This window comes from Crotalus tigris, unplaced genomic scaffold, assembly GCF_016545835.1.
Source record: "Crotalus tigris isolate CLP2741 ecotype Arizona unplaced genomic scaffold, ASM1654583v1 scf7180000018862.1388955, whole genome shotgun sequence".
Classification (NCBI taxonomy): Eukaryota; Metazoa; Chordata; class Lepidosauria; order Squamata; family Viperidae; genus Crotalus; species Crotalus tigris.
Window position 1 is genome coordinate 776,931 of NW_024097242.1, and position 14,259 is coordinate 791,189.

A 14,259-nucleotide genomic window follows, 5' to 3' on the forward strand; every position below is an offset into this window, starting at 1 on the left:
TGGCAATAGCAACCTATGATCACACCGTTGGAAGATAATTCATTAAACTTTTATGTGGTTCTGTGATGGAACAGCTAGATGGCATCACACCTTCATGCATACCTTGACTGATCTGAGATTGAATCTTGCTAATATTTATATATTGAGACTATTTGGAAATAATTCTCCAATGTATGAGCAGCCTGTTTCTTGCGTATCAACCCAAACAACTGAACAATATATGTTTTCCATCACTCCAAAATACAGTACATGAAATAAAGTATATAGACCGCAGAAAGGCAATTTTTCATTGAACATTACAAAGACTTTCTTTTGGCAAGAACTGATTATCAGAGAAGTGATAAAATTCTGAATTGAAGAAGAAAAGAAGCTTATTGGATGAGAAGCAAAATGTCTTAAAGGAAAAACAAAGAAAGTCCAGTTGCCTCTTGAAAAATCATCTTTGGGACTGAGAATCTCCAAAGACACGATAAGATCTGCTTCACTAAGAGGTCTTCAATCAGATGCTAGGCAGCAGGAAACTTTGAGATAAGATAAGATAAGATAAGATAAAATAACCTTTATTGTCATTTTTACTGTGGGCACAATGGCACACATCAAAAATGAAATTTAGTTGCCCGCTCTCAAAGTGAAACACATACATGACGCACACCTAAACATTCTATGAACAACATATGTATGGACCCACATCCATACATATACGTAGCAAATAAATATTAAATGCTGTCCATCTTGAATATATAACGGAAGGAGGAAGCTTGAGAGTTCACAAGGTTAATGCTGTATGGAATGAAACTCTGGCTGAATCTGGATATTCTGCTTTGGATACCACGAAGCCTCCTCCCAGAAGGTAACAAGGAAAACAGGTTGTGAAGAGGATGCATAGTGTCCCAGATAATCTTACAGACCCTGCTCAAGCAGCGCTTCTGTGTTATGTCCTGGATGGGAGGGAGGGAACTGCCAATGATCTTTTTGGCCATTTTCACCACTCTCTGCACCTCCTTCCTGTCTGAAGCAGTGATGTTTCCAAACCAGACTGTGATGCTGTATGACAGGATGCTCTTGATCGTTTCCCCCCCCACCCCCCATAGATAGAGGATGATATGGACTAGTGCCTACATTCTTGATACCACATAGTTTAGACATGTTTTAATATTGCTGACGGAAGGTTTGTCCCCTGATTTATCAAGATAACTCAGGGATTCCCACCCTAAAGGCTTTTGATAAGTTTTCCAGTTATCTAATTTGGTAAGCTTGTCTTAAAATCACTGCCTTGGGATACTGAGTTTTGTTCTTATATACAAATAGAATACGAGACTACCTTGTAGAACATCTTATTTTATTGTTGAAAGAAAAGTCTTCAGGGTCCAGTCTGTTTTCTGGCTGGGGGGAGGGAGAAGTTTCTGTCTTTTTAAAGATCTTCTCCATTATTCCTTTGGAGAAATATATTTTAATATTCCCCAAAGTATTTCTCTGGATTCTTCCCACAATCCCCCTTGGATGGCACACTTTTACTGGCACAAGATTAAAATTGATCTGGTCAGGGAGACTTGATAAACAAGCTTTTAAACTGTTAGTGTAAAAAGGGGAAGGCAGCAGAAAAAGATCCCTGCAGTGCCTCCCAAAAGGGGAGCTTCCAACTCATAAAGGTCTAAAAGTCAGGGCAAAAGTTCTGTTAGGTGGAAAAGAAATGTATAGTATCCAATATTCTGTGCCAATTCTTTTCAGATGTTGGATGTCACTTTAACCTTCCAAGTCAGGCCTGCACATACTTCCCAAAATTCTTCACAGTCATGTTTTACCTCAATACATAATTACTGGCTGCCCATTTTCAGGAGTTGTTTCCTGCCTTAGCTCTTAGTTTAGGGCATCCAGGGTTTGTGATGTCCAATTGAGGTTAGCCAGTGTGGAAACCAGGCTATTAAATTGTACACGGGTGAGCCCTAGGACTCCCACTCTGAGTCTACCAGTGCAACATATTCAGGGCTTGGGTTTTGAAGATCTCTTTCCTGCTACCTCCTCAGGGCATATGAATTGTAAATCGCCTGAGGGGGCCTGGTTCGCTCCCCCTTGGAATTTGCAGGAAAGTGTGCATACAAAGCTTTAGTGCCACAGGGCAAGAACCAGCCTAAGGAGCTTTACTGAAGATAGGTGAAGGGGATAGATTCAGTGTAATTCTGAATGGTGTGTGTGCGTGTGTGCATGCAGCTACTTCTACAAAACAGGCAATACAAGCATCCTGGACAATTTTTCTTCCCACCAGATAGAAGGCCAAAGTGTTCAATACTTGCTGTGCCAACCATTCCCAAATGTCATCCCTCCATAAATACATTCAATTGGCTTATTACAATACAAATGAGACAAGAAAGAAAACCTTACAATGAGTTTCTGCCCTCCCCCCATAGTTTTCCCAGTTGTCTTCTGAGGCTTCACATGGGGGCCAATGACTCCAGGACTCCTTTCTCTGCAGCTTTCCAAAGGCATCTGGGGGAATGGTAGGACTTGGGAAGATTTGTTCCACTCTGGTTGCATGGTAGCTTTCTAGTGGATGGCTGGATTCAAACCCCATTCTCTGGCTCAAATGGATGGAGGCAGTGTGTGGGTCAGTGTGCTCTAGTAATAGTAATAGTAGTAAAGTTGGAAGGGACCTTGGAGGTCATCTAGTCCAACCCCCTGCTCGGGCAGGAAACCCTACGCTATTTCGGACAAATGGCTGTCCAGTCTCTTCTTAAAAACTTCCAGTGTTGGAGCATTTACTGCTTCTGGAGGCAAGCTGTTCCACTGATTAATTGTTCTCACTGTCAGGAAGTTTCTCCTTAGTTCTAGGTTGCTTCTCTCCTTGATTAGTTTCCACCCGTTGCTTCTTGTCCTGCCTTCAGGTGCTTTGGAAAATAGCTTAATTCCCTCTTCTTTATGGCAGCCCCTGAGATATTGGAATACTGCTATCATGTCCCCCCTTGTCCTTCTCTTCGTTAAACTAGACATACCCAATTCTCGCAACCGTTCCTTATATGTTTTAGCCTCCAGTCCCCTAATCATCTTTGTTGCTCTTCTCTGTACTCTTTCTAGAGTCTCAACATCTTTTTTACATCGTGGTGACCAAAACTGGATGCAGTATTCCAAGTGTGGCCTTACCAAGGCATTGAAGAGTGGTATTAATACTTCACGTGATCTTGATTCTATCCCTCTGTTAATGCAGCCTAGCACTGTGTTGGCCTTTTTGGCAGCTGCAGCACACTGCTGGCTCATATTTAAGTGATTGTCTACTAGGACTCCGAGGTCCCTCTCACAGTTACTACTATTGAGCATGGTGCCACCTATGCTGTACTTGTGCATTTGGTTTTTCTTGCCTAAATGTAGAACCTTGCTTTTTTCACCATTGAATTTCATTTTGTTAGTTAGTGCCCAGTGTTCAAGTCTGTCCAGATCCTTCTGTATCTGAAGCCTGTCTTCTGGAGTGTTGGCTATTCCTGCCAGCTTGGTGTCATCTGCAAATTTGATGAGTTCCCCATCTATCCCTTCATCCAAATCGTTGATGAAGATGTTGAAGAGTACTGGGCCCAGAACAGAGCCCTGGGGCACCCCACTACACACTTCCCTCCATATAGATGCAGTTCCATTGAGGACCACTCGCTGAGTACGGCCGGTCAGCCAGCTACGGATCCATCTGGTGGTGGTTCTGTCTACCCCACATTTTTCTATCTTGTCAAGTAGTAGGTTGTGATCTACTTTATCAAATGCCTTACTGAAGTCCAAGTAAATTATGTCCACAGCATTCCTCTGATCCACTAATTTTGTCACTTGGTCAAAGAATGCAATAAGATTTGTCTGGCATGATCTATTTTTGACAAACCCATGTTGGCTTTTAGTAATGACTTTGTTTGCCTCTAGGTGTTCGTTGATTCGTTGTTTGATTATCTTTTCCAGGATCTTCCCAGGTATTGAGGTCAGGCTGATAGGTCTGTAATTTCCTGGATCCATTTTTTTTCCTTTTTTGAGGATGGGAACTACATCAGCTCTTTTCCAGTCCTCTGGTAGTTCCCCTGTGTTCCAGGATCTTTGAAAAATATAGTTCAGTGGCTCCGATATCACATCTGCCAGTTCCTTGAGAACTCTGGGGTGTAATCCGTCTGGTCCTGGCGATTTGAACTCATCTAGGCTGGACAGGTGCTCACTAACGATTTTCTTGCCTATCTTAACTTGTGTTTCTGTTTTGTTTTTTGTGGCACTATTTTTGATAGGTTGGTCTGTTTTTTCCCTTTGTGTAAAGACAGATGCAAAAAATGAGTTAAATAGTTCTGCTTTCTCCCTGTTGCTTGTCACCTTCTTGCCACTTCCACCCACTAATGGACCAATCATTTCCTTCACTTTTTTCTTGTTTTTTACATGTTGAACCTCTACTTCCAAAGGTTGTGGGGGTCATCTGTGCAGGGCTGAAAGACATGAGAACAAGGTCCCCTCCCCCCTTTCTGGGTGAACTCTCCCAGGAGAAGCAGTACTGGTCAGACTTAGGCATGGAGAACAGAAGATAAGTGGGGAAATAGATGGGGGGGGGGGCTAGCTTGCAGGCAGAGTTTGAAAAGGCATTAATACTGCAGTTGTTAAAGAAACAGATAAGATAAAATGGGGACACCACAGATGAGGAAAGAGAAGCTGGATTCTGGTAAGACAGGGGTGTCAAACTCAATTTCATTGAGGGCCGCATCAGCATTGTGGTTGCCCTTGGGGGGCTGGATGGGTGAGGCTAGGGTAGGTGCAGCCTACTGGGTGGGCGTGGATGGAGTGGGTGTGGCCTACTGGGTGGGCATGGTCAGCTCTACATTTTTCGCATCAAGGGTGCCTGTGGGGGCCTGAGCAGGAGTGGGACAGATGTGAGGGTCTCTGGCAGAAGCGGGTGGGACCAGGGCAAGCGCCAAGGCATGGTCCATTTCTTCATTCCTCACAAAGGGTTACACCTCCCCAGCATGCACCCAGGGGGCAGGGCCGACACAGCACGGGCTGGTTCCTTGCTGTTTCTAGTGGGCCTTATGGAGCTAAGACTGAATGCATTTCAGCATAGATGGCCACCACAAAATTGTACATTGGCTCCCGGCCGGCCAGGGCCAAGGCAGCGGGGGCCGTTCCCTCACTGTTTCCAGGATGTCTTCGTGGGCCATTTGAAACCACTTCGCGGGCGCATCCGGCCCCCGGGCCTTGTGTTTGACATGTCTGTGGTAAGAGAACAACAAAAAATGAAAGGTCTCACTTCTGAAATTGAACATTTGCAACATGTTAAAGAGGACTTAAGGAATTGCAACTTGAAAATGCTGGGCAGCTTGAGAATGCTGAAAGCCGCAAATAAAAGCTTAATATTTTAAGGTGTACAGTTTGCCATGGGTGGGAGAATCTACCTTTAAAATTTATTTTAAAATAGACCACATTATTTTAGAGATTGAAAAATGCTTGTATGTTCCAGGATTAGTTCCATAGTAGTTTTACTGATTAATGATAGGATAAGAAAAGTAACTTAATAAGATTTTTTCCCTACATAAGCAAACTTGAGTTCATAAGGCTCCTGTGGGTAGACACACTTCATGTTTCAGGAGAAGGTTAGACTGATAAAACCCATTTACAACATATACAGAAAATGCACAAATAAAACAAGCAAATGAACAATTTTTTCTTTCTAAATGAGCTTAAAACATTCCCTCCTAATAATGGAAGAAAAAAAGGGAACTTAATTCTCTTCACTCTATTTTGTTGGCCAGACAACCTAGAGTGAGCGTATTTTTCTTTTTGGTGGCTTATTTTAACAGAATTTCTAGCAGAATTTTAAAATTCTTGTCTCTAGGGATTAGCAGTAAAGACCTTGACACACACACAAAGACAAAGAGGAGAGAAAAACAGAACACTCAGTTTTCACACTCTGGTCATTCCACCATAAATCTCAGTTAACTCAAATTAGGGAAGGCACAAATCTTAAACATATCACATGGTTGCATAGAAAGAGAGAGAGAAAATCACTATTTCTATATTTTTATTTTCCTTTTAAGTACCTTTATTTAGCCAAATTGGTTTCCCAGTAAAGCCCTGAGCAAAGCCCATTCATTCTTCACAAATTTTTCGTGCTCGCTTCCTTTTCATACTGGCTAGGATGGGCACTCGCCTCTCATCCCATGCCTTGAGCAAATCTCCAATAGGTTATCTAGACTCGACCCTTGAACTACAACTTCCCATGTTCCCCTTATGATATGGGGTTCAATTGGCTTAGTCGGGTCTTTTCCGGCAGCATAGCCCGGCCACTCTTAGCAACACTAACCCTGCTGCCCTGCTGTCAGTTTTCAGGAAAAAAAACCCATCCAGGAGGACTCTGTTCCCTCAGAGAGTATGGGTACCTCTTAACCAGGGAACACACCGCCGTCAGTTTTCAGACTAAAAAGCGGTCTGGGAGGACCTCTGCTTTCTGCAGTAGTATGAGCACCTCCTACAGATAGGCTTTGCTTACAGGGCCTTACCAGCTGGTTGCCCAAATCTGATTTATTCACTTTTCCATTCCATTTTCACACAGCCTCTCCCTTTTCCCTAACAAAAGGTCCTGTGCTCTGGCCAAACCCCTATGCTTCTAGGATCTGTCACTTGAGCAGATCCTTTCTGTGGTTAGGAAAGACCAGAGGGAACAAGATCTAACTGTGATTGGGAAAAAGGTCTTCTCACTCCCGCACACAAACATAGACACATTTCTCTCACTTCCCTAGGCTTTAAAGTTAAAATTTAGAGGTACTCACCTTTTTTCCAAAGCAGCCCTTGAACTCAAACTCAAAACTCCCTTTACTACCCTTGCTCCAAATGGCCAGGGCCTGGGAAACCCATCCACAGACACAAGGGGTCTGTTGCCAACAAGATGGGGCTTACCCAGTCCTCAGTCCACTGGAGAGGTTAACTTGAAGTCCCATCCTGGGTGCCAAATTGTTGAAAGAAAAGTCTTCATCAGGGTCCAGTCCAAGCTGGGAATAAACAAAATGGAGACTGCTTTAGAAAGAAGGTTGTAGTTTATTGAAGATCAAAGCCAGGCAGAATCATGGCTCTGGGAAAGCAGACCACATATAGCTAGGACTGGTGGATTTTTATACCTTCTGGGGCTCTTGAGATTGTTTCCTGTTCCTGTTTGAGGCTTTGTATTTCCTGTGTCATGTACTTTGACCTGCGTCTGAGTGTGCCCTTTTGGTATTGGTGGGTTAATCCTATTATGTCTTTAGAATTTGAGTGGGGTATGTAGATTTTGGGGATCTTTGTCTTCCTAATCTCATCAGCTTCCTGGCTCCAACCTTCCTGAATGGATTGTTACATCTGCATTTCTAAAAGCTGGTTTCTGCTGTTTTCTGGCTGGGGGAAGGGAGAAGTTTCTGCCTTTTTTAGATCTTTTCCATTATTCTTTTGGAGAAATATATTCTGCCTTTTTAATATCCCCCAAAATATTTCTTTCTCTGGATTCTTCCCACACTATTATATGATATTTTTTTTAAAAAAAAGAAATGTCAAACTCTGGAACTGCTGCTTCTCCTACCTACAAAGCCATTTCTATTCAACTGTCTGAACATGGAAGGACATGGTACAATAAAAACTCTCACATTAATTTGGAGCACTAATCTGGAGTGGGATAGTGTGTTCAAGGAATGGAAGTTTAGACCTCTCATATGGGCTCCACTTACTAATGACCAATTGATAAAAACAGATTCCCACACCTATTTCTGAGTAATTTTAAAACAAACTTGCCTAATTTTTCCACCCAATAATGTACAGGTAATCAAGGGACTTATGGCCATAACTGAGCCCAAAATTTTTGTTGCTAAGCAAGACAGTTGTTGAGTTTTGCCCCATTTTATAAATTTTCTTGCCACTGTTGTTAAGTGCATCACTGCAGTTGTTAAGTTGGTAGCAACTTAAGTGTTAATTGAACCTGGCTTCCCCATGGTGTCTGCTTGTCAAAAGGTCGCACAAGGTGATCACATGACTAACCGTCATAAATACATGCCAAGCATCCAAATTTTGGTCACAATGTTGTGGGGATGCTGCAACTGTTGTAAGTGTGAAAAATGGTCAAAAGTCACTTTTTTCAGCACCGTTGTAACTTTGAACGGTCACTAAACAAATGGTTGTGAGGACTACCTGTATAGTATCTCAGACTTTGGGAAATCCTATTCTTCCATATTATTAAAAAAAATATGCATTGCCCAAAAAATCCACTAGATGGCTTCCTCTGCAAGTCCTGGCATATTGGCTGTATTCAAACTTCGGAATTAAACCAATTTCTATACACGCTGGCAAAGCTACAGGCATAGATTTTAATGGGACAGAATAATCTGGGTGGTATTTGAACCTCTGGTAAAAGCTGTCTGTGAAGGGGCTAAGAGTTGGCAATGACTTAATGGTACACATTCAGTTAGAAATGTGCTTGACTGATTAATGCTCTGCTCTTTTTTTCTCTGCAATCACCACTCTCTGAAATAGGCTGGGCTGGGACAGAATGGTGTGCCCCAAATCATCCAGTGAGATACTGTGGCTGAGTGGGCTGAACCCTGGTCCCCCTCTGGTGTCAGTGTAATACATTTAACCCTCTATTATCTTTTTTTCCATGCCAGGGAGGATTGCTTCCTTCCATAAGCTCCGAATAAAATACATTTTTTTATTTCAGTTAGGAGCACCCCTCCCTCAACCTAAAAAAAATTAAGGTATGCAAGTCAATGTGGAAATGTTGAGCATCTTTTAATCCGAGGACAGTTTCTATTGGATCAAATTCGAATAATTCAGCTTCCTCATCTATCATCTTTCAGAAGCTTAGCAGAAAAGTGAGAAACACTTTCTGAAAGTTTCAGCAGCATTGTTATTGATGAGAGATTCTAGGCATTGCAGTGCAAAAAAAATAAAATAAAATAAAAATGCAGCCGGATTCAATTTCTTAGGATGTCAGGTTCAAATCCAAAGTAAACGATGGATGCTCTCCGGCGTAACTTTCATCAGTCACTGCCTCAAAGCATTATTATCAGAATTAAGTGAGAAAGAGGAATACCTCTGAGGGAGATAGACAGTTTAGAAATAGGAAATATAAATAAATAATTAACAATAAACGTACATTGCTTTGAATTTCTGGGTGAAAGCCTTCAACAAACAAATGACAAATTATGGGAGCTTCTCATGGCAAACTTTTTTTAAAAAATGCATTTGTAGTTCCTAAAAGGCGTGTCTACAGATTAGTAGGCTCTATGCACCAACCCCAAAATGGGTCAGTGGTTTCATGAGCATTTTCAAAGGCCTTGGTTTTGCCACCAGTATGCGGCATATACGGGATTTCGCATATTGCCATCCTTGTTTTTGATAGTTAGCATATATATTGCATTGCTTTGATACAGTATATAACACAAAGAGATTAGTGCTAAGGGATTTGTAAATTTATGGGAGAATTACGTACCAAACAGAATATTTTTAATGAAAGCCATATTTACAATACTCACAGGAATCTATGAACTAGAATTTTCTTTTTTATATATGTTTCTAGGTGTTTGTGCATCTTATAATTAGAGGCTTCCTACTTACCTACTTACCTACCTGCCTACCACCTACAATCAATAGAGCATAATGCATGCAAAGTTATCTAACTTTTTAACATTCTAAAAGTATTAATTTCCTGAATGAAAGTCATATTTAAATAACTTGCCAGGACAGAAGACTATATACTATGTATCTGTCTATATAAATTTATTTTCCTGAAGGTGGCACTAAATTTACATATTACTGTATTATAAATGAAAGCAATATAATAATTTGTCTTTAATTTATTAGCACATTAGCTTGACTAGATAATATTATTTAGGGTTTTTTAAACAATTTATTCTTCATATCTTTCTCTAATTCCTTTAGACCAGGGGTTCTCAACCTTGGCAACTTTAAGACTTGTGGACTTCAACTCCCAGAATTCCTCAGCTTTACTGGCTGAGGAATTCTGGGAGTTGAAGTCCACAAGTCTTAAAGTTGCCAAGGTTGAGAACCCCTGCTTTAGACTATGGGTGTCAAACTCGCCGTGTCATGTGACGTGTCACAATGTATCGTGACTTTTTTTGCATTGCCGGAGCTGGGCTGGGCAAGGCCTCTGCATGATGCAACCAGCCCACGGGCTGGCTGTTTGTCACCCCTGCTTTAGACGATATCATTCTATAGTTTTCTCCAACCACAAGACCTCTAAATATATACATAGGATTCTGGGAATTGTAGTCCCAACTGACTGGAAGTTAGTACATTAATGTAAATTGTTGCAGTTCAATAAATGTAATCCTAAGTGCTCTTGGAAATAAACCACACTGAACATAGTGGGACTTATTTCTGTCCTGATCAGGAGCTATGTCAATTTAATAAACTATTATTACTTTGGAGTAAACAGAAAACTGAGCTACATGACTGTGATCCTACATAACACTTCACCAATTAGTTGAGCAAAATTTACATTCTAAAACCCCTAATATTTAAATAAGAATTAGCCATTTACAAATTTATTTATTTGAAAAGTCTGCAGAACCGTGACTTTCTCCTCTAAAAATTTTGCTCCAAATTTCATTTTTTTTTCTTTGATATCATACCAGCAAGAGGGAACCCAGGGAGCTGGGAGTGTTATGAAGTTACAAGGTATCTTAAATATACTTCCTTAAAATTTCTTATTGATTTCAGCTCTCTGGTTGTGAATTTATTGGTTCCAGTGATAGAGATAGTTCATCTCTAAGGTTTATTGGAAGTCTCACAATACATATCTCAATTCCAAAGGCCTTTTAGAACTTTCCTTTGTCGTGCTTGGCTGATATAAAATATGTCCTTTCTTGCAACTTAGCCACCTTCACCTTATTATCACTATAATATAATATATAATAATATTTTATCACTATAATATAATATAATAATATAACATAACATAACATAATATATAATATACTGTAAGTTTATTGCAGATTTTGTAATAAACTCAGGCATACTGCACTGAGATTTGAACCCCCCTCCAAAGATCCTTATTATATAACTTAACTTAAACAACAGCTGTGAAAAGGGTTGCAGTCCATGAAAATTAAGTCCTAGTAAATTTCTTAGACTTTAAGGAGCCATGAGACTCCCTGTTGTTTATTTGGTACTCCATAGTATTAACAGAAGAGGAGATTTGGCAGGTACAAGTTGTTCTTTGTATTACATATCTGTTCGGAGGCATCATAAATTTTGTCATAGATTGCAGCGTGAAGCAAATTTGCTTGATGAGTAGATGGAGAAGAGTTTTTTTTTTGTCATTCTATAATTGTTCCTCCAAATAGTTTTCACTTTTTTTTCATGTTTTCATAAAAGAAACAGATACACAGGGAGTTTTTATCAGACAGTTAAAACTGCTTCTTCAGAGTGAAAAACTAGAATTAATTGGATTCAAAGGATCAACAAAAAGGATCCCTATAAAAAATGTTGAAAGGTATCCAGACTTTGTTTGGAATATTCCATTCCCTTTTGCCCCACCTCCAGCATCCGTCACTCCATATTTTCTAAGCATACTCAGTTTTCCCTGAAAAGGGTTTTCCCTGTAGCAAGTAAAGTGTTGTTGTTTTAAATATATTTGGAGGGGGATATATTTGTTCACTCTTTGGAGTTTTATTGAGATTGCTGATGCTTGTTTATAGATTGTGCAATTAGGCAATGAAAGGAGCAACATTTGGAAAATAGACTGATACTAAAGTACATGGTAGGTATTTATATGTATAAATAAATACTTGCATACTTACACATTAGCAAGAAACTTGACTGCATCAGGAAAAAATGAGACTCATCCAGAGAGAACACTAAAAGAGGGATAGATCCCAATTTCTGGACAGATGCTGTTCCAGAGGGCAAGGGTTGTGATAGAGAAGCTGCATGTTCTGGATCTTGCTAGATGACTGTTGTCTTTCTTTCTCTCGTGGTTTCTGCCCATCCTATACAATCAGACAGAACTGGCATACATGGGGTCACATTGATTATGCCAATTCTGTCTGATTGTTCAGGGTGGGTAGTAACCATGAAAGACAGAAGCTCCTTTAGCTAACTAGGCCTTTGACCATGCAGGACAGGGTGTTAAACTGCCAGCCCATGGGCTGGTTGCATCATGCAGAGGCCATGCCCATCCCAGCTCTGGCAATGCGAAAAAAGTCATGATACGTTGCGACACGTCATGTGACGCAGCGAGTTTGAAACCTGTGATGTAGGGCTTCATATGTATAACCAGCATCTTGAATTGCACCTGAAAGCCTATTAGTAACAAACGCAACTCATGGAGCAGAGATATTACCATATATTCTGGCATATAAGACGACTTTTGAGAGCGTCGAAACAGCCTCCGAACTCGGGGGTCGTCTTATACGCCGAGTCGTCTTATACGTGAGAAATAAGGTAGTTTCTGGCGTATAAGACGATTTTCTAGGCATGCGACTCGGCGTCGATGGTCTTGCGACTCGGCGTCGATCGTCTTGCACCCAGCGTCGAACTAGGGGGTCGTCTTATATTCCGGGTTGCCCTATATGCCGGAATATACCGTACATAGCCAAAAATGCTTAGGCTGCCTTATTATGAATCAACTGCAGCTGCTGAGTGGTCTTCAAGAAAGCCTCATGTAGGCTGCATTACAATATAGTACTCCAGTGGTTCTCAACTTGTGATCTGCGGACCCCTGAGGGGGGGCTGTGATGTTGTGACAAGGAGTCCTCAAAGGCTTTAAAAAGTGTTATGATTTAAATCTTGAGTTAAATCTTGGTGGTCCATGGCCACAAAAGGTATTTAAAGGGGGTCTGTGGTGAAGAAAAGGTTGAGAACTTCTGCAGTAGTCCCTAGGCAAGATGACCCAAGGCATAAGTGTCTATAAGGAAGGCCTCCTGGTGCAAGAATGGGGCAACTGGTAGACAAGGTGGATCTGTGCAGAGGGCTTCTTGGCCACAGCTGCCACCTGTTTCTCACGTAGGAACTAAAATTCAGGAAGACTCCCAACTTGGGCACTAGCCACAAACAGTCCCATACAGGACCAAATGTGTTAAGTCCCCTAAGCCAGGGAGTGTGAGAAGTCACAGTCATTCAGCCTTGCTCAAGCTGAACGTGATCCAAGCCCCAAGGCACTGAGACGAGACCTTGACAACATATGAGTGTGCATCTCTCTCAGTCTGTACTATTGATACTAAGAACCTGCACGAGACATTAAGAATTTTATTTTGAGCTTGAAAAGAATAATTCTGTGGCAAATGATTCCCAGGAGCTTCAAATTCCAGTTTTCAGAGTTGCAGCTGCTCTATCTGCATAGTGTATTTTAAATATTTGCTCATCTTTTCTGCTGCAGCCTGAATTTCTTTTTCTTTTTATAATATATTTTATTAATTTTTTAACATGGTATTCAGTAAACAGTGTGTTGTCTGGGTTTACATTTAAAAAACATTCGCTAACAATTGGTTTCTATAATCTATAATCCACATAATAGCTTTACTTGATTTCCTCTTCTTCCCTTAAATTAATACAATTCTTATTGTTTTGATAGATAACAATTGAATATAATTTTTTTCTAATATTTCTGCAAATAATAATCACATCAATATAATATTTCTTTTCTATTTAGTCATTCTGGTTGCTTCATCATAGATTCCGTTTACAGGTCTTGTTTACATTTGTTTTTCCCATAATATTCAAGACATTCTTACTGGTTAAGATTTTCTCAAAGTTAATTACATTTAGATATTTGATTCTATTTTTTCTCATGTAAACCATCCCATAACTTTTACTTTACTTAAGGAATAAATAGGACTAAAAAAAGAGAAAAAAAGAACAAGAGTAAAAAGGGATAAAAAGATAGCATACTACTGAAAGTCCATGTTTCCCCTAAGCTAATACATATTTATTTTCAAAATTTTTCCATTCTTTTTTACCATAATTAAGAATATATTTAATCTTTAAATATTCCATTTAATAAATCTAGTCATCTGGTCTTTTAACTCTTATTCAAAACATTTTTTTTTCAATCCATTGTAATTTTCTTAAAATCAATCACATTTAAATATCTAAAATATGTCCTTATATATAAGCCATTCTTTTTTATATTACTCATATCAAGAAATAAGATAAGAAAAGAGAAGAAAGAGAGAGTACTATTTTATTTGAGGGACTCCTCCCTCTTAAAGTAAAATTCATATCCAAAATCTTTCTATTACTTTAACCATATTCAAACAGGTATTTCTTTTTTAAATATTCTCT